Genomic DNA, 18,357 nt, shown 5'->3' on the forward strand with positions numbered 1-18,357 from the left:
TGACTTCTAAATGCATTTTTATTGCGCTTAAACACATACCCGATCCCAAAAGGGCTCAGGCTACCATAAATAGAATAGTAAAAGTAGACAAGAAATGGTAAACAAAAACTGGCACTTCGTTGTTTGCTTCTGGATTTGCTGGCTTCTTCAGTTCTCTTTTGACAAGGCAGACCTTTATGGAAAGTTCTCACTGCATCTTTTTGATGTTCATGGTTTGCCAGCTTTTGGCCTTTTACAGATTTCATAAACTCTGAAAGATAACAAAAAAATAGATTAGGATCTTTTATCAAAGAGAGTGCTGCCTTCAAAATGGAACAAGACCATAAGCCTCCAACACTGCTTATGGTGAGTGGTCACGGGAGCTCAGGTGGTATGTTGGAGGTGGAGAAAGAAAATGTCCATTCCTGAAGTGTGATCGAGAAAGAAGCAATTTCAGAAGATCAATCTCCTAGTTAAGAGGAGCCAAATATAGTCAATCTACATAGCGTACTATTTCACTTTTTGATCGCCTGCTCTTCAAAAAAGGAAAGAACACCTTTCTTGCTGTGCCCTACATGGACCCAATTGTTAGACAGGATATAGTCTTCAGAGACTGTGTTCAATTAGTTAAGTGACTGTTCTGCCAAGAAATATCTGGTCCCCAAAAGGATCCTACACATGTAATGCTGCGAGTGGTGTGTGCCATATCCTGCACATGGCCACACTTAGTATTAACATACACACCATCATACTATTTTAAACATAATGTAAAAATATAAAGTAGTAGTCTGTGGGCAGTAATCTGAAATCTAGGCATAGCTCACCCAACAGTGACACAAATTAGGTTTTTAAATCCATAAAAAGAAAGTAGATATGTATAAAATATATCCACAATACTTTCAGATTGGAACAGATATAATATACCAAAGGAGGAAGAAACAAAGCAACTCACCCTTTGTATTGCAAATGATCAATCCATGGAATATTTTTGATGTTGATATTTTGTAGGATGTTTCACCTGGTCAATGCAGACTGCAGCCGGCAAATGATTGGTCATCTCCTTTCAGCATGTACCACATACCTGAGCTATAAAGAAAACACATAATTTCAAGTGAGCAGATACAGGAAACACAAACAATTTTGGGCACTACAAGTGGAGGGTAGAAAAAAAGTTATGGATTTGGGTGTTGAGATATACATCTCTGAAAGTGAGTTGTCATCCAGCTGGTCAAAACAGAATATCCTTTACCTTTTAGGCAGTCAAGCTCAGGCAGTACACCTCTCTCTTTTGCTCGTAAAAGTATTCACTCCTTTTTCGTACAAGTAGAGATGGAATAATAGGAATAGGTGTTCTCCCTATTAATGATTGACAAATCATACATAACTTCAAGAGGGCGCAAGCACCTTTATCCCAGTGTGAAATTATGCACTTTGAGTAATCAAACAATGATAGACTTCCCTGTCCTGAAAAACAAGAGAAATCAGTGAACTTTAAACCACTTCTGTGCAACTGTTTATAATATATATTTTTTCTTTTGTTCATTCATATTTTAAAACGTTATGTTAAAAGTGCTTTTCAGTCAAGAAAATTAATGAACTACATTTATTCTGTATTACAAGAAAGGATTAAGTCCTAAAAAAGGATGCCTTGGTCATCATGCAAAAGAGAATAGGCGTACAGGCGCATTCTATGCAATTCCGTACAATTATGCACTTATAAATCTCATCTTACATGATGGCGAGTGGGATGGTGCACATCAGTGATAACAGCAGCAGCATAAACTTCACTGTAGGGCAGGTCATTTGATGGGCATAGTCACAAACTGCATTTTGGAATATGTTTTGAAGTACTACAAAATGCTATTCACAAACCTATGTGCAGTGTCTACGACTCTCCTATATTTTTTTGTGCAGAGATCTCTTCCCCTACCCTCCAAAAACACTCCTCGGGCGGCAGACTCTCCGCATGCGCAAGTATACATATTAGTAGTAAATGTGTGAGGGATAGAGGGGAGTGGTTGGAAAATGGGAAATACTAAAGAAGGGTTAAGGAAGGGGTTAGGCAGGGACGTGCAACCCCTAGGTTGACCCTGTAAGCACAGTAGTGGATGTGAACATAGGCATAGGGCACTGAGACACAAGGTTTCTTGTAGGTGTACTTGCTCCTCTACCCATCATCAGGGATTCACTAATGGGCAAGTCCTGGCACTTATGACCTATCAAAATGTCTACTCCTTGGGAGGAAGATGAAAGCTGGCAGTGAATTTAACTTTGAGTGCAATGCCAATATCGATTTAAGTATGGTCAATTCATTGACTGGTATTTCTGGCCTGTCTGTGCAGCACTTTCTGCATGCAGCTTTGTAGAACTAATGAAGCTTTGAGCCATCTATGCTCTATTTAGGAATTTGTCATAAGCCTAAGGTTTGAAAAACAATTAAATATATTTGCATATTACGTTTATAATAAATAAACCACATAACCTATTTCCGACAATGTATAGCATTTAGGCATACATTTTATAATACAGATTTGTAATTTTTATTACTTAAATTGCAACTGGACAGCAGACGCCAAGGTAGCCACTGAACATCAAACCGATCACCTTCTTTCAGAAATGAACAGAGCATCATTTGAACAAAAGTGAGTGGCACACAACTAGAGAGCAACAAGCATTGGCAAAGTCCAATTGGCCTTGCCTGGAAATGCGTTTTAACCACAAATGTGGCAGCTGCTCAGCATGGCTAAAAGTTGGTGGTGTGAGTTATATTGAGGTAGAGTGGAGCAGGATAGACTGGCGTAGAGTGGAGTGCGGGAAGAGATGGGTGGATAGGAGGGGGGGTGGAGTGGGATTGGATTGGTAGACTGGAGTGGAGCTGGGGAGATTGGAGTGGGGTAGGTTGGGTATATTTGAGTAGAGTGTGGTAGATTGGAGTTAAGTGGAGTGTGGTAGATTTTGGTGGAGTGTGGTAGAGTGCTGGAGGTAGTATGGAGTAGATTAGAGTGGGGTAGTAGACTGGGATAGATTAGATTGTGATATATTGGGGTGGACTGGGGAAGAGTGGAGTGCAGTGGGTTGGGGTAGATTGGAGTGGGGTAGAGTGGAGTAGAGTTCATTTGGGTGGAGTGGGGGTTGAGTACATTGCAGAGAAAAAGACTGGATTGGAGTGAATAGGGCAGACTGAGGTGGAGTGGATCGGGGCAGATTTGAGTAAAGTTTGGAACAATGGAATGGAGTTGGGTAGAGTGGACTGGGGTAGTGTGGTATACTGGGGTGGAGTAGATTGGTGTGGTTTGGGTTAGATTGCAGTGGAGTTTGGAGTGAAAAATTGAACTGGGTTAGATTGGAGTAGACTGGAGCAGAGCGTGGTAATCTTCAATGGAGTGTGGTAGACTGAAGTGGAATAGGGTGGGGTTGATTGGGTTAGATAGAGTGAAGTGGGGTAGATTAGAGTAAATTGCAGTGGAGTAGAGTAGACTGGATCGAAGTGAGTGGAGTGTGACCCATATAATGGAGTGGTCAAGAGGGGGAAGACACTCATGGAGGTGGATGTTAAATTGAGAGCGGGATGCATATTGCGCAGGTATTGTAGTGGTTGAAGTATGATGTGACCCTGGGTGATTTGACACAGGTGAGATGGGAGAATCGGAAGAATGGAGAGGTGTAGTTGAGGAGTCTGAGAAGGGAGCGTAACGAGGTAGAGTGGTTGAGTATACTGGGGTAAAGTGTGATTGTAAGGTGAGTTTGGAGAGTCTGGAGGAACATGTGGTTTCATTTTGTGAGTTTTGCAAGAGGAGTAGGGTGTGTGCGAGTAGCCGGGGATCCTGGATGAATAATTCATTATGGGATAGGCACTGGGGGTGTATAGAGATTTGTTTGACATTGAGGGGAGCTATTTCTGAGGGCCGGTGGTTTAGAATTAAATAATACAGAGAGGGAAGGGGTTAGTTAGTAAGCACGTTAATTGGGGTTTAAACCAGGGTAGCACAGATTTTGTCATATGTTTCATGAAAAACAACAGCAGTAATGGTGGTTTGCAAATTTAAACTTGGAGTTACCCCTGAAGTAGGGCTACATTAAGCCCGAAATGCATTGGGTTGGAACGAGGAATACTATTCACGATGCATTATGCGTTTGTCATGCTGCATTGAAAGAGGTCTGGATGGGCACGTCATGGGCATTTGAAGCTTTTTGAAAAAGCATGTAACCGTATATATGGATTTAAACAGATGAAGCATCTAAAGATTGGAATAAAGAATCATGTAAACTGAGTAAAATGGAAAATTTTCTTGAATTGGAGTATTATGGAACATTCATGATTTCGCTGTGCCACTGGTTTGGGGCGTACCACGCTCCAGTATTATGGTACTTAGCAGGACTGTCACATAAATGCTCGTCAGAGAAAGAAAAATAAAACACCAAGCTCCCTGAAAGAAAAAGCCTGACATTCGACCTCAGTCTTAGAATGCACAGCAAATGTAATAAGATAGTAACAAAATGTAAACGTCTGTTTGCAGACAGCGAATTCGTAAGAATACAGTAAACCAGGCTTTGGCAACAGGAGGGGCAAACTCAAGCTGGACAGCCTAAAGCAAATAAAGTCAGCTAATAGAAAGCCAGAAAATGTAAGTTACACTCCACAGAGCCAATGGTAAGCAATGGGTGAATGCATTCCTAGGTCAGTAATCTGAATCTCCCCAAGATATCTTCAGCAAACCAGACAGCTGGGCTGTCTGCCAGGCTTCAACCTAAAAAGGAGCTTAGTTACGTAGATTAAAATATATAGACAAAGGAAGAGAATGAAACATGGTAGGAATAACAAAATTGTGATGAAAAGATGGTGAAACAAATCGAGAGGAAAGAGTGACTAAAAGTACAAGATGCAGAGGATAAAGGGCAGAGAGAGGGAAGAAAATGGTGACAGAATGAGTTTCAATCATAATTCCTAGGTGTTTTTTTTTTTAACGTCTGGTGATTTCACTAAAATAATTTATGCAATAGACTTAAATTGCAAGGACGTTCAGTAAGGTCTCTTCTTCCACTGGCCTGTTGTGCCACTTTTCATTTTTGTCCCACCCAGTGCAGCACACAACATGGGCAGCGGATCAGTCAGCTCAATTCAGCTGAATGACTAACTTCACTGTGACATCATTCTTCCTTCATAAGGAACACATTGCGAGACAACGTAGTTCCTTTCAGGAACTGCAAAAGCAAGTGTGCTATCTGAGAACAAAAAAAAATCGTAGCTTTTTTTTTTTTGACCAACAAGAACCCTGCAGCTACTGCTAACAATATAGCTTTGCAAAAGAAAGATATAAAACTAGCACTGACAACGCCAGAAGGCTGGCAGGCAACGTCCGACCTATTTGCTTTGCTAGATCCAGTTTCTCACCGTATTCTGTACCTATAGTGCCAGTTTTATATTCTGAGAAATAGGACTACAAAGCACAGAGTACAAAAAAAAAAATTGCGTGCGCAACTCAAATGGATTTTAGAAACTCAGGAGGTCTGCTTGGTTCAGAAACAATCATGTAGAAGGCCAAGATATTTTAACACTACTTTTTACCTACTTCGACGTCTACATATGTTTTTACTGAGCATATGATGGCAGACATTGGCATTTGAAATACTTGATAGAGTTGGGGAGATCCAAACAGCAGGCACCTTATAACTGACACCACTGTGCCCCTTACCACAGGCAAGACTGAAAATCAATGTCTCCAAGGCAAAGGGCACGAGTAAGGAGCACAGTTATTGTCGCAATGTGTGATTTAGTAAAACATAAGTGTAAAAACGTGCCATTCACAGCATTTCAAGAATCAAGGTACCAGTGGTAGGTGGGATGATTGGAAAGACTGACACTATTATACTGATGGCTACCTAATGTTGAAAATGTCTCGCCCCAGCTGACCGACCCAACCGTGACTGAAAAATAGCTGTGCAAACAGCATAGCCTATGTGAGGTGAAAAAAAGCTGTGTTATTGAAAGACAGCCTCAAATCGTGGTAGATAGTGATACCCTAAAAAAAGCCAGAGGACTGACTTCATTGTGAATACCATACCGCCAAAGATTGCCAAATACGCAGTCTATACCTAATAAATTGGTAGCACAGACAAGCATGCATCATACCTGCACGAACTACCAGATACTACCTCGAAAAGATCTGGAATTATGGCCAGAGCTACTGTCTTCGGAACCGAGGAACCAGGTGTCCGGCGTCTGCTTGACATCCTGTGATGCTCTGCAAATAACGTAAGCTTCCCGTGCCTAAAAGAAAACACATATGTGACCATGTGTAATATAATGGATGCCATTGTAAAAGCGCTCACATACTTTCGGGTCGAGTTCTGCGCACCCATTTCATATTAGAGAATAAAAACATACCCCCCTATTTTTTTTAAACTAGCAGTCTCTAATCGGAGGAAAGTATGTTGTTTTCAGTTTTATGGAGCAGATCTAGACCCGAAGCGATTTGGGCTCAATTAATACACAGACCAGAAAGCCCAAAAAGTGAAATATACACAAGGCATTTATTAAGACTCAGAAAAAAAAACTACAAGTCAGCTGTACGTTGCAGATGAGGAGCACGGAAACGGAACGCATACATTTTAAATGTCCAAACACGCAGATGCCTAGTATTTGGAAAAATACAACCCAACTGTGCTTATCTCAAAATGAATGCTCAGAGTCAGATCACAATTAAACCAGTAAGAAGATAGCTGCAGAATTAAATAATACTTTAGAAGCGATGCAATGCCACAATAAAAAAAAATTACAAGTGCCCTCAATTGTGCTCTGGTGCCCGCCATTTCTGACTACAATCCGCTGCCACTATTTTCCTGACCATGCATTTACCTCAAAGCAATTCGGGAACAGGGTATAAATACGACATCCTAAAGCTGTTGGTTGCTGAAAAACGCATCTGAGAAGGGCAAACATTAGCAATCATTCTATTTCACGTACCTGTTCGATTTTCCGGCCGTATCCCTCGCTTGTTCCAAAAAATGTCGGCACAGGCAGGAGTGGAGACGTTACTTCCTGGATGACGTCTCTTCCGGCGCCACCGGATGTCCGCCCCGAAGTGCTTTAGAAACGTGCTTGAAACGCATGTGTTATTTAGGCCACTTAAACATTAATGGTCCAGCTGTTGCGGGTGGAGGTAACACTGCGTAGTGCAGCTGCATGAAATCGAGTTTCAGAAAACCATTAGGTTTGAATTCCAGCGCTCCGATTTAGTTTGTAGAATTCCGATTTTTTTTCAGGAAAACTATAACCTTATTTTTATTATCTTTACACTAAATGCCATTTATGGAAGTTGATTGGAGAAGGTATTTCTCTAGATGTTTTCGATCTGTGCAAGAGTTGTGTTGTCACGTGTAGATGGGAATGTGCAGGAACGAGGGAATGAGTGCAAAACAAGAAATGTAAAATTTTTCCAAGATGAATGCAACGGTAATTGTACGTGCGCACCAAGGGATGATATTATGCATACATTTTTAGAAAAAGAAAGTGAGAATTTTAGAAAAAATGTCTATTTAAGCAAAGGCAATTTGAGGTGAGACACTCTCTCTCTGTCTCCCTCTGTCTCTCTCCCTCAGTCTCACTCCCTCTGTCTGTCTCTCTCTCTGTCTCCCTCTCTTTGTCGCCCTGCCACTCTCTCTCTGTCACCCTCCCTCTCTCTTCCTGTCTCCCTCTCTCTCTCCCTCTGTCTCCTGCTGTCTGTCTACCTCTGTCTGTCTCCCTCCCTCAGTCTCTCTCTGTCTGTCTCCCTCTATCTCCCTCTGTCTCCCTCCGTCTTCCTCTCTGTCTCTGCCTCTCTCTGTCTGTCCCTGTCTCTGCCTCTATCTGTGTCTGTCTGTCCCTGTCTCCCTCTGTCTGTCTCTGCCTCTCTCTGTCTGTCCCTGTTTCTGCCTCTATCTGTGTCTGTCTGTCCCTGTCTCCCTCTCTGTCTCTGCCTCTATCTGTCTGCCCCTGTCTCTGCCTCTATCTGTCTCTATCTCTGTCTGTCTCTGCCTCTATCTGTCTCTCTCTGTCTCAATCTGCTGTCTGTCTCTACCTCTATCTGTCTCAGCCTCTATCTGTCAGTCTGTCCCTGTCTCTATCTGTCTCTATCTCTATTTGTCTGTTTCTGTGCCACGGGCAGCGCACACTTACAGTGTCTACACGTCCTCGTTACCAGCCCAGAGACAGCCCCCCCTCACTCCCACCTCTCCCTGTGTAATGTAAAAGCCAGCTCGTTTTCTCGCTGAATTTGCTGCTTCGCGTGGTTTGTGTCCCCACCACTGGGCCTGGGGTCACATCTGTTGCTGGCTTTAATTCTGACTCTCACCCCGAGCTGTCAAATCGAAGCCCCCCTTTTGCGCCAGTCACCTGTCCGTGTAGGTATGCATGCATCGATTATATATAGCGCCACACACACCCCCTCGGAAAGCCCAGCAAACGACAAGACTGTCAATACATTTTAAACGTCCCACGAGATAAGACACTGTCACGCCCCCACCAGCACACTTACATACTCATTCGGCCGCTCCCCCCTGTCATCATTACAATACCCCTCAACTCACCAGCTGCTGGTTCATCTCAGCTGATATGTGATCCGTCAGTTTCACCGCCCCAACTACCAGGAAGAAGACCCCCAGCAGCACCCTGATTACAGTGTAGAAAATGATGTAATTTAAAAAAGACTCTAAAATATTTACCTGTGAATGTTATTACATATCTAATGTATGCTAATTTACATTTAAAGAAAACTCATTTAATACCTAAATAGTGTTCACTGAGTGTAATCAGCAAATAATTCTAAAATCACACAGCAGGTTGGACCTTTCTGACAAAAAATTAAACCAAAATAGTGGGTGCATTCTTGGGGTAATCAGCAAATCATTCTCAAAACATCAGGATGAATTTCAATATGTTAAAAAGAAATTATGCTTGTTGAGTTTTGGATATTTATTTTCAAATCATCCTCAAATCATCAACAACCATTGGACCTTATGAAGTAATCAGATACTCATTCTTAAATCCTCCTGAAGTCATCGCGAATAGTCACACCTTTTGAAGTCATCAGATACTCATCCTTAAATCTTTCTGAAGTCATCAGGAATAGTCACACCTTGTGAAGTCATCAGCTGCTCATTCTTAAATCCTCCTGACGTCATCATGAATAGTCACACCTTGTGAAGTCATCAGCTGCTCATTCTTAAATCCTCCTGAAGTCATTGCGAATAGTCACACCTTGTGAAGTCATCAGATACTCATTTTCAAGTCATCCTGCAATCATCAGGCTCAAGTTTCTAAGCTCTGCTGATGACTTCAAGAGCTTGATGATGTCTGATGACATGAAAACGACTTCTACAGTAGTTGGATGATCATCCAATGACTCTGGGATGGCTTCTAAAGTAATCCTGTTTGACCTGGGTATACCACCAGCGTGAGAGAGTTGATGTGCCTCTACCCAAGAGTGAGCGGTGGGAGGGATGTTACCTCTCCATTGCATCTGAGTCACCAGGGCAATAGGAGTAAGGAGCGGTATAGTTGTGTACATGTACCCTGAGTCTATGGTTTGTTTTACCCAGATTTCTGCAAAGCCATTGTTGTGTTTTAAGTACGCTTTGTCCTGCTGTACCAATGGCTATAAATGAACCTTCTAATGAAACGCCCAGCCAGCTCGTGTGTATTTCATTTGGAGATAAACATTGGGGGAAACTGGGCTGCACCTGTGAAATCTCGCTGACCTCAAATTACCACAGTGGCTTGTTGTAGGGTGTTGGGGTCTTGCCCCTCCAATATGCACAACGTTAAAATCTATTACGCTGGTCTTACAAGCAATGCAAACAGTCCCTGACTCCCTGATACTCATTCTTAGTACGAAGGTGAAGCCATGCTCAGAAAGTTAGCCTACTGTGCATATACGGGCTTAACTTTCCCAGCCCTTAGTTATTGCAGAGGGGCTGCAGCAGAGACGAGACTGGCTCAAGGGAATTTCGGTCTCAGAGGGCGGTGGGTATGGAAGCCGCGCCTGATGCCATCCTCCCTCTCACCCTTGCTAGAGATAAACCTCCTTTCTCCATCAGTTCATCATCGATGCTTATTTGAAGGCAGGCTGCCCGCCAAGTGACTTCCATTGATTGTGTTCTTGTTGAGCTGATGAGTAATGCTGAGGGTGCGTCATAACGCTTTACATGAAAGGCTTACATTTATGTAATGCAGTCAGTAATCAAGTAAGTCATAAATGCATAACTTTATTTAATGCAGGGAGAGAATGTGATGTTAAGGTCAGAACTGACGACTTTGAAGCTGGGGAGCCAGGCCCTAGTCTTGTCTTGGCTCAACATCCTGCGATTCTGGGCAAATCACTTGTACGGCTTGTGCCTAAAAAAATGACTGTCTCCTTGTGTAATACTGCCTTTACATTCTGTTATCCTGGAATGAACCTAACACATTATCTTCCCTATGCAGCAGCAGACACAGCACACACTCTCTAATGGTATTGGTGCCCTTAAAGGCTCCACAGACAGCCTCCTCGTGGCATCGCTCTGCACTCTCTTTAGTCTCTTGGGTCAAGGACCACTTAAGGATTTTGGGAGCCCTGAGCCAAATGTATTTTGGGGGCCCATATTCATGCCAATTTGAATTTATGATCCAATTGAGCTTTTTCATGCCCTCTTCGGCCATGTCACTGATAGTGCACAGCCAGACTGGTCCACATTCGAAATCTTTTTACATCTAATATTCAGGGATAGCAACATGTTTTTTCAATATTGGAACACAGCAGCACACTAACATTATTGCAATTAATTTCTGTGACCCCCTCCCGTTTCTCAAATGCGAGCTCCTTTTTTGATCCAAATGAAACTTTTTTAATGGATGCTGCATAAAACGTAAACACCATTGTATGCGAAATGGCTGCAATAGACTCCCATACATCACCAACATTAAAAATAAATTCAGGGAAAGCGCTATTTAAAACAACGTTATTAAAAACTATTCATGGTGATAATGGAAAGACTTTCTTCAGAACAGAACTGGCTCTATCAGGGGTTCTCCTGAAAGGCTAGGGCACTGGGTGAACGCACACGTTGACCATGCCTTGAAACGTTTCTGTCCCGGTGCCCGCACTGGTTGCTTTGTTGGCCAGATCAGATAAGAAGCATTCTGTGAAACTGTGTTTCTTGTCTCTAATTTCACCCAGGCTCAAGGGTCTGGCATCTCTGAGCCTCAAACTGTCAAAGTCCTCAGTTCTGGCTTCTCTGAACTTTTAGTCAGTGGGATGGATGGATAAACTGTACATATGTACAGTGTTTTATAGCGCAAACGAGGTCCCATTGTGCCCTAACAAAAACACAGTGACCATGGCTTCGTGCAAAAGGCATTTATTAGGACACAGTTGCAAAACCTATTGAACTTTAATCAACATATAACGTTTAACATGGAATTATGAACCTCCCTATACACCCCATGCCCACTCATACGTCATGCCAGCTTTCAATCCCCCAAGCCGTCATACCTTGTTTCATACTTCACAATTCCACTCCTTGGGCTCTTGCCACCTATCCACACTCTCCTTGCATTTTCACCCAAACACCTTTGGAACTCTTTACTCGCTCGACAACACACCGAACACTGTCTTCTGTCACCTGTATTCCATTCTTTTCCCCTCCCTCGGGGTGTGGATATGCCGGCATTTGACTCTCCACCCCCAAAATACCGCCACCTAGAAAAATCCTGGAGGGTGTTTTTCTGCCGCTCCAGGATTTTTCTCCATACCACTTACCATCCATATCAACGGGATCTCACCTGCACCAGATGCTCTCCTGCCACAATCGGCTAACCTCATCCCGCAATTCCATCATATAATAGGCATTCCCCATTTGTGAAAGGTGTACCCCATCAACTCGAAAAAGACCAGCTTCTTTTTCAGTAATGCCCTTATGCAAGATCACCGCAATGCACCTGTTTTTGCAAAAAAAAAAAACCCTCATAGCTCTGTTAAGCTTACTTCTTGCCTTAGTAATTGCTCAAGGTCTCATGGCCCCCTCCAGGCACAACGTGGCAACAACTCTCCACACAATGCGAGTCAGAGCAAAGTTCATTTTGAAAGCCTCCATATCCCTTTGCATAAGCCGTAACAAAGTTTGTCTAGACAATTGCACCAAATCGTTTTCTCCCAGGTGAATCAAAAGCATGTCAGGATGGCCCTTCTGTGGAACCAATTTCATCAACCAAGGCATAAACAAGCCCAGGGCATCCCCCTTTTACCCCCCCATAGCACATAGTGTTGGCTGATGTGTAGTCCCAGGTTCTGTCTGTATATCGGTTGGTCAGCATATTCTGCAGCCCAATGCACAAAAGAATGTTCATTGATCCAGATCACCATCTTGGATCCTGGCCCGTTCACACATCCAGCATTAGAAAAAAACAGTGTTAAGGTCGCCCTCCTGCATCAAAACGTAGAAACCCCCCAAGGACCCAAGATCCTCCTCATTTCCTCACATATAGTGCACAGCACCATGACCTCCACCTACCAATTTGTTGAAACTGACCCCAACCCCAACCCCACCCCAAACTGCTTTGGGATTGCTGCCCCAATCCCAAAGGAGTGTGTCCCAAAAGCAGTCAGGTCCTTCACCAAATGGCGCAAACCCATGTGCAACACTGTCAAAAGCAGAAAAGCCGAAACATTACGGCCCAAAAATTGCGCCCTAGTGCCTCCCTGGCAGCTCCTGAAACTGACGCCATCCGCGCACCGGGCACAACGCACTTCTGCCACCCTCACACAACCCACTTCCCTATACCTTGCTGATCAGTCTTTGACTGGCGCACCCAAATGCCCCTACAACCTGGGTCCAAACGCACTTTCGCATGCAGCACTCCCATCTCCCCAAACATTTCTTACCCCCAAAAATTAAAAAATCATCCAAATCATGCAGAGACGAAAAACAGCACTTTGAAAACATCTTAACAACATACCAGCAAATCTACCCAAAAATCTGTCAACAGCTCGAATGTTATAGCCTCCTTCAAAACTGTCCCCCCACCCCTTCAGAACCTGGCCCAGGATCTAATCACTAGAAGGGTCAAAACCCCAGTACAGTTTACCATAGAATGATATCCCGGCCAACTTGCCCTCAATAGCTGTGGGTGATAAAGCGTTATAATACCGAATAAAACACTCTCCTTTTCGCTGTCACTTGTTCTGATTCCCAATGCTGCTGTGGACAATCTCAAAGTCACTGAACTCAGTCCAGGCCAATCTGTAACATTTCCTCATAGATTCAGCTAACAATCCCTCGACCAGGCCCACAATCCTCAGTCGCCCATTTCCCAGATGTCCGTTGACACTGATATCTTGACTTCGTATGCTCCCGGTGCCAATCTGTGAATCCGTTACCACTGTGAATGAGATAAAGAATCTGCAATGTCATTCTGTACCCCAGGTAACCATTTTGCCCTGAAGACAATATTCAAATACAAGCTGATCAACATGAACTTCCTCAACAGACACAATACCCTTAAGTCTCTGGGCCTCTGCCAATTGACCAATTGAAACAAAGTCATGTTGCCTGCATTGAACAATCCTGTCCTGTTTGTCAGCTCTCCCCCCCCACTCCTCCATGGCCACCAACAATGAGAAGAACTCCAAAAAAGCTATACTTTACCCCTGACTCACCCAGTGCGCTTGCCAGGGCTCTGCACACCATCTCCCGCCCCAAAACATTTTAAGACCTTGAGCTCCAGTCGCATCAGAACAATCTGCATTTGCCAGATGATATTCTCATCCAGAAAACCCATATGAACTCCATTGAACTCTTCCAAAAACATACGCCACACCCCCAAATCTCCCCTGACTGATATACGTACTCGCTGATGCGAACTTAAACACCTGGTTGACCAACTCGCTCGATGCTATACTCCCTAAGAAAAGACTACTCACCAGGGGTAAGAGAGTGGGCTCAGCTCCCTGGTACACGCCGGAGCTCAGAGCTTTGAGGAAGGGTTGCAAGAGGCAGGAGCGGATCTGGAGGAGGGTCTGGGGCGAAGTGAGCCGGAGAGAATACCGGGCAGCACTTAACATCTACAAATCCGCCATCCGGGCAGCGAAATCCAAGTTCTTTGAGGAGAGAGTAGGACTCTCTTCTAATTCCTCGAAAGAGTCGTTTAAGGTCATCAGAGAACTTCTGCAAACCCCCGAACCTCCGGTCACTTATGACAACCCGCGTGAAAAATGCTCAGAACTAGCCATGTTCTTTAAATCTAAGATAGGAAACATCTTGGCATCCCTCCCTCGGTTAGTGCAGGAGCAATCCTCCGAATGCAACCCTGGGTTTCAGCCTGGGGTGAGGACAGCAGAGCTGGACTCCTTTGGTCCAGTCACTGTGGACGAGGCTCTTGGGGTCTTGGTGACCCTGAAGAGTGGGTCTCCGAGAGATCCGGTACCGATGAAATACCTGAAGCAGGTAGCTTCTACCATCGGCGGCCCAGTGACGGACCTTTTGAACCTATCCTTCACCCAAGGAGTTGTGCCTCCCAGCTGGAAAGGAGCGGTAGTTAAGGCCCTCCTGAAGAAGCCCAGCCTGGACCCCGCTGACCTTGCTAATTTTAGGCCTATCTCCCTGCTCCCCGGCCTTAGCAAGGTGGCGGAGAAACTTGTGAATAGGCGCCTTTCGGGTTTTCTGGAATCCAACTCTCTCTTGGGTGACTCCCAAACGGGATTTCGCCCTGGCCAGGGGACGGACACTGCCCTGCTGGCAGTCGTGGAGAATGCCAGGAGCATTTTGGATTCAGGGGGATCGGTGGCAGTGATCCTCCTGGACCTTAGTGCGGCATTTGACACCGTAGACCATCAGGTGTTACTCCAGCGGCTGTCGGGGGTGGGGGTCTCCGGGTTGGCCCTGAAATGGCTCGCGTCCTTCTTAGAAGATCAGACGTTTGAGGTCTGGGAAGGCCACGAGAAGTCAACATCGGTTCCCCTCCAGTGTGGTGTGCCACAGGGCTCATCGCTGAGCCCCACACTATTTAATATCTATATGGCCCCACTGGAGAGTGTGGTACTGCCACTGGGTATCAAGATCATCAGCTATGCGGATGATACCCAGTTGGTGGTTGGGCTTCCCCAGCCGGCGAACCAACCTGACCTGCTGCACACATGTTTAGCCAGGGTCTTCACCTGGATGTGCAACTCAGCACTTAAACTTAACGGTTCAAAAACCGAACTGATGATGCTGGGGAACTCCCCTCCCTCCTTGTCCCCTAGTAGCTGGCCTAGCTGTCTGGGAGCGCCACCTACCCCAAAACAGGAGATTAAGAGCTTGGGGGTGTGGCTGGGGCAGGACCTATCCTTCAAGACACACGCAAAAAAGACCGCAGGCGTGTGTTTCTGCCTGCTCCGGTCAGCCCAGAAGATCCTACCCCTCCTCCCGATGGCCACTAGGAGGTTACTAATCCAGGGTCTCATCATTTCACGGCTGGACTACAGCAATGCGCTGTTTCTGGGGGCTCCAGAATCAACTCTAAACAAACTGCAACAAGTGCAAAATGCTGCCGCCAGGCTTTTGACGGACCTTCCCAGGCGGCAGTCAGCCCGACCTGCGCTGAAGGCGCTCCACTGGCTCCCTGTGAGAGAACGGTGAAGTTTAAAGCACTCTGCATGGCTCATAAAATCTTGCAGGGAAAAGGGCCCCCTATCCTGCGGAGTATGGTCCAACCTTATAAGGCCTCTCGCGCCCTCCGCTCAGACCACCAACATCTCTTGCAAGTCGCGAAAGTAAAAAAAGCCAGGACTGGCGGTAGAAGATTTTCCGTCAACGTGGCAGCATTATGGAACTCCCTTCCGCATGCCCTTCGCCCCGAAACTGGCACCTTGCGATTTCGCAAACTTTTAAAGACTCATCTGTTCCCTGCTTAGTGCCCTGCTGGTTTGGTGTGTACTCTGGACGAGCGCTGGGATGCCCAAGGGTAACCACGCGCTATACAAGACTCAATAATAATAATAATAATAATAATGTTGCTGCAACACTTCATCTGACATAGCTATACCTAAGCACATACAGAACGTCTAACCTAACCACTCGATGCGCTAAGTTTAAAAAACCCAATAGTTTCTGTACACGCCACAATTCAGTCCTCCACTTCCCTATCACCTCCAGCAGAAAACCTTGGACCTCCACCACCTTGGTATGTGACAACCTCGCCACCATCTGGAGGGTGTCCAACTCAATGCAATGGAATTTTAAAACTTCCAGTGGACCCTCTGTTTTCTACAGTGGCACCCCAAAACTATTTTCCAGGTCTTGAAATTGCTGCAACACCCTGCCGCAGTTCCCAGAGTTCCTACTGCCAACCTACAAATGGTCATCAAGATAGTGGGACACCTCTCTATCACCGGTGGACTTCGTGAACACTTGCTGCAAGAAAGTGCTGAAGGTTTCGAATAAGGCATAAGAAATGGCACACCCTATCAGAAAGACCTTGTCCACATATATGCCCCCATCCAAACTGCAACCGAAAGGCCGACTTAATGTCACATTTCGCCAGCTCTGCGCTCTGTCCGCACTGTCACACTAGGTGAACAGTTTAATCCACTGACACATACAACATCCTGTAGTCCTTCCAGAAATGTAGTCACCCTTAGGCCAAGACAGATGATGTATCAATCGAAAATCCCCCTCCACTTTCTTCAGCACCACTCCCAAAGGAGAAATAATCAAGTCGGGGATGCTCCCAAAACAGTCCAGCTATTCTCCCTTCAGCCTTTTGCTTCTCATTTTTTTTCACAACCACCGCTGAAACTCATTAGCAGACCAAAAATTGTCTGCTCTCCTCCTGCCCTTCGGCCCCTGGAACCCGATCCTGAAATCTTCATTAAAATCCCCTATCCAGCCTTAAAGCTGCCTCCCAATCAGAATATATAGCCAACCCAGGTCTTAAAGCATCCGCCTTAATGGAAGTAGTTGCCTTTTGTGGCAGGGTGTCCTTTTTGCCCCCTTCCCCGGTATGCCTTCCATTGTTCGGCTGGGTTGGCCAACGTGAAATTTTGGGTGATAGGGTGCCGCCTACTTCGCTTGGAGCGTTCGTGTTTGAATTTGCACCAGTGGCAGGAACAAAAACCTTCTTTAAATTCCAGCATGCCCCAACATTGGGTGCCGCTGGTTTCGGCACAAAACCCGCTCCATGCAGAACGGTCTTCAGCTGAAAAGGCTGGCAAGTAATTGGTAGGCCGCTCGCTGTGTGTGTGGAAGCAAGGCTCTGAGTCCACCTCCCCCAAGGGTTATCCAGATTGATACTGACCAGTGCCCTAAACTCCTCATCGTAACTGAGTCATGCAAACCTCCCAAAGTGCACAGAGTGCAGTGGATCCCCAGATGTGTAGCAGATTGTAAAGTAGATAATAACAACAGCTCTGGTTGTGGTAGTATGATAGAGCAGTTAGGCTTATCAGAGGGCTGGGTTAAGCATTTATTGTACACACTCAGGCAAGAAATAATGTTGCACACTCAAAGACTGAATCCAGAACAATAGTTGTATACAAATTTATACTTTGTATTTATTTTAAGGAACCCAAAGGTCATTTAGAGCAGGTAAGATACTTTCGAAGTATCCATAATGCTTTGCAATTAAAATGCAGTTCTGTTTAAGAATGTCGATAATGCTTTGTAATAAGTTTCTTTTGTAATTGTAAGACAATACAGTTTTAGTATACAATGCAATGTTGGCACATAGACAGTGTAATGCAAAAGAGTTCAATGCAATCCTATAGAGGAAAACAAGTTTAGAGAGTTACAGGTAAATACTCGGTTTTGTGGTCTTGCGTCAAGTTTGTAGCATTGACACAGGCCAAGGGTTAGGTGGGTACAGGGAATGCACCCTCAATGGCACAGGGGTGGCTGGGTGCAGAGGTCAATGGGGAGATGGAGGCCCAATGTAGTGCAATGGAGACAGGCAGTTCGCAAAAGAGCACCGGTAGCAGGTAAGTACCTGGTGGTTCCAGGCCAAGGCCCAGGGGTCAAGGTTGAGCACAAAGGAGGCCACAAAGGAGCACAGACAATGCACCACCAGCAGAACTTGGGCAACAGGGTGCAGTGTGCAAAGTTGCGTCAGGTTCCAAATGGAACTCAATGGAGGATATCGGTTGAAGAAAAAGGTTGAGGCTTGTTCCAGGAAGCTGCAGAAGGTGTCCCATGGCTGGAGAGGTAAGTTTCAAGTTTAAGTTTATTATGTTTTGGCTCTCAAAGAGGGCCACATAAAATAAAGACACAATTATACAACAATACTTACAATAAAATCACAGACAAACAGATGAGAAGGAAATACATCATATTCACTGGTCAGACAATTGACAAATATTTCTCTATATATCATTCAATAAATATTTAAAAAAC

General features: G+C 44.8%; 1 long non-coding RNA gene across 2 annotated transcripts; it reads right to left on the reverse strand.

The window, feature by feature from the left end:
* Positions 1 to 7,077, reverse strand: LOC146799149 (uncharacterized). 2 transcript variants are annotated; one of them, XR_014968855.1, is made up of 5 exons: positions 6,944 to 7,077; positions 6,110 to 6,247; positions 1,229 to 1,443; positions 932 to 1,065; positions 1 to 250 (listed from the first exon to the last, which is right to left on the reverse strand). It is a non-coding gene; the product is annotated as an uncharacterized LOC146799149 (long non-coding RNA). The 2 variants fall into 2 exon arrangements; XR_014968854.1 differs by lacking the exon at positions 1,229 to 1,443.
* Between the last annotated feature and the right edge of the window lie 11,280 nt (positions 7,078 to 18,357).

This window comes from Triturus cristatus, chromosome 9 (assembly GCF_964204655.1).
Source record: "Triturus cristatus chromosome 9, aTriCri1.1, whole genome shotgun sequence".
In the NCBI taxonomy this organism is placed as follows: Eukaryota; Metazoa; Chordata; class Amphibia; order Caudata; family Salamandridae; genus Triturus; species Triturus cristatus.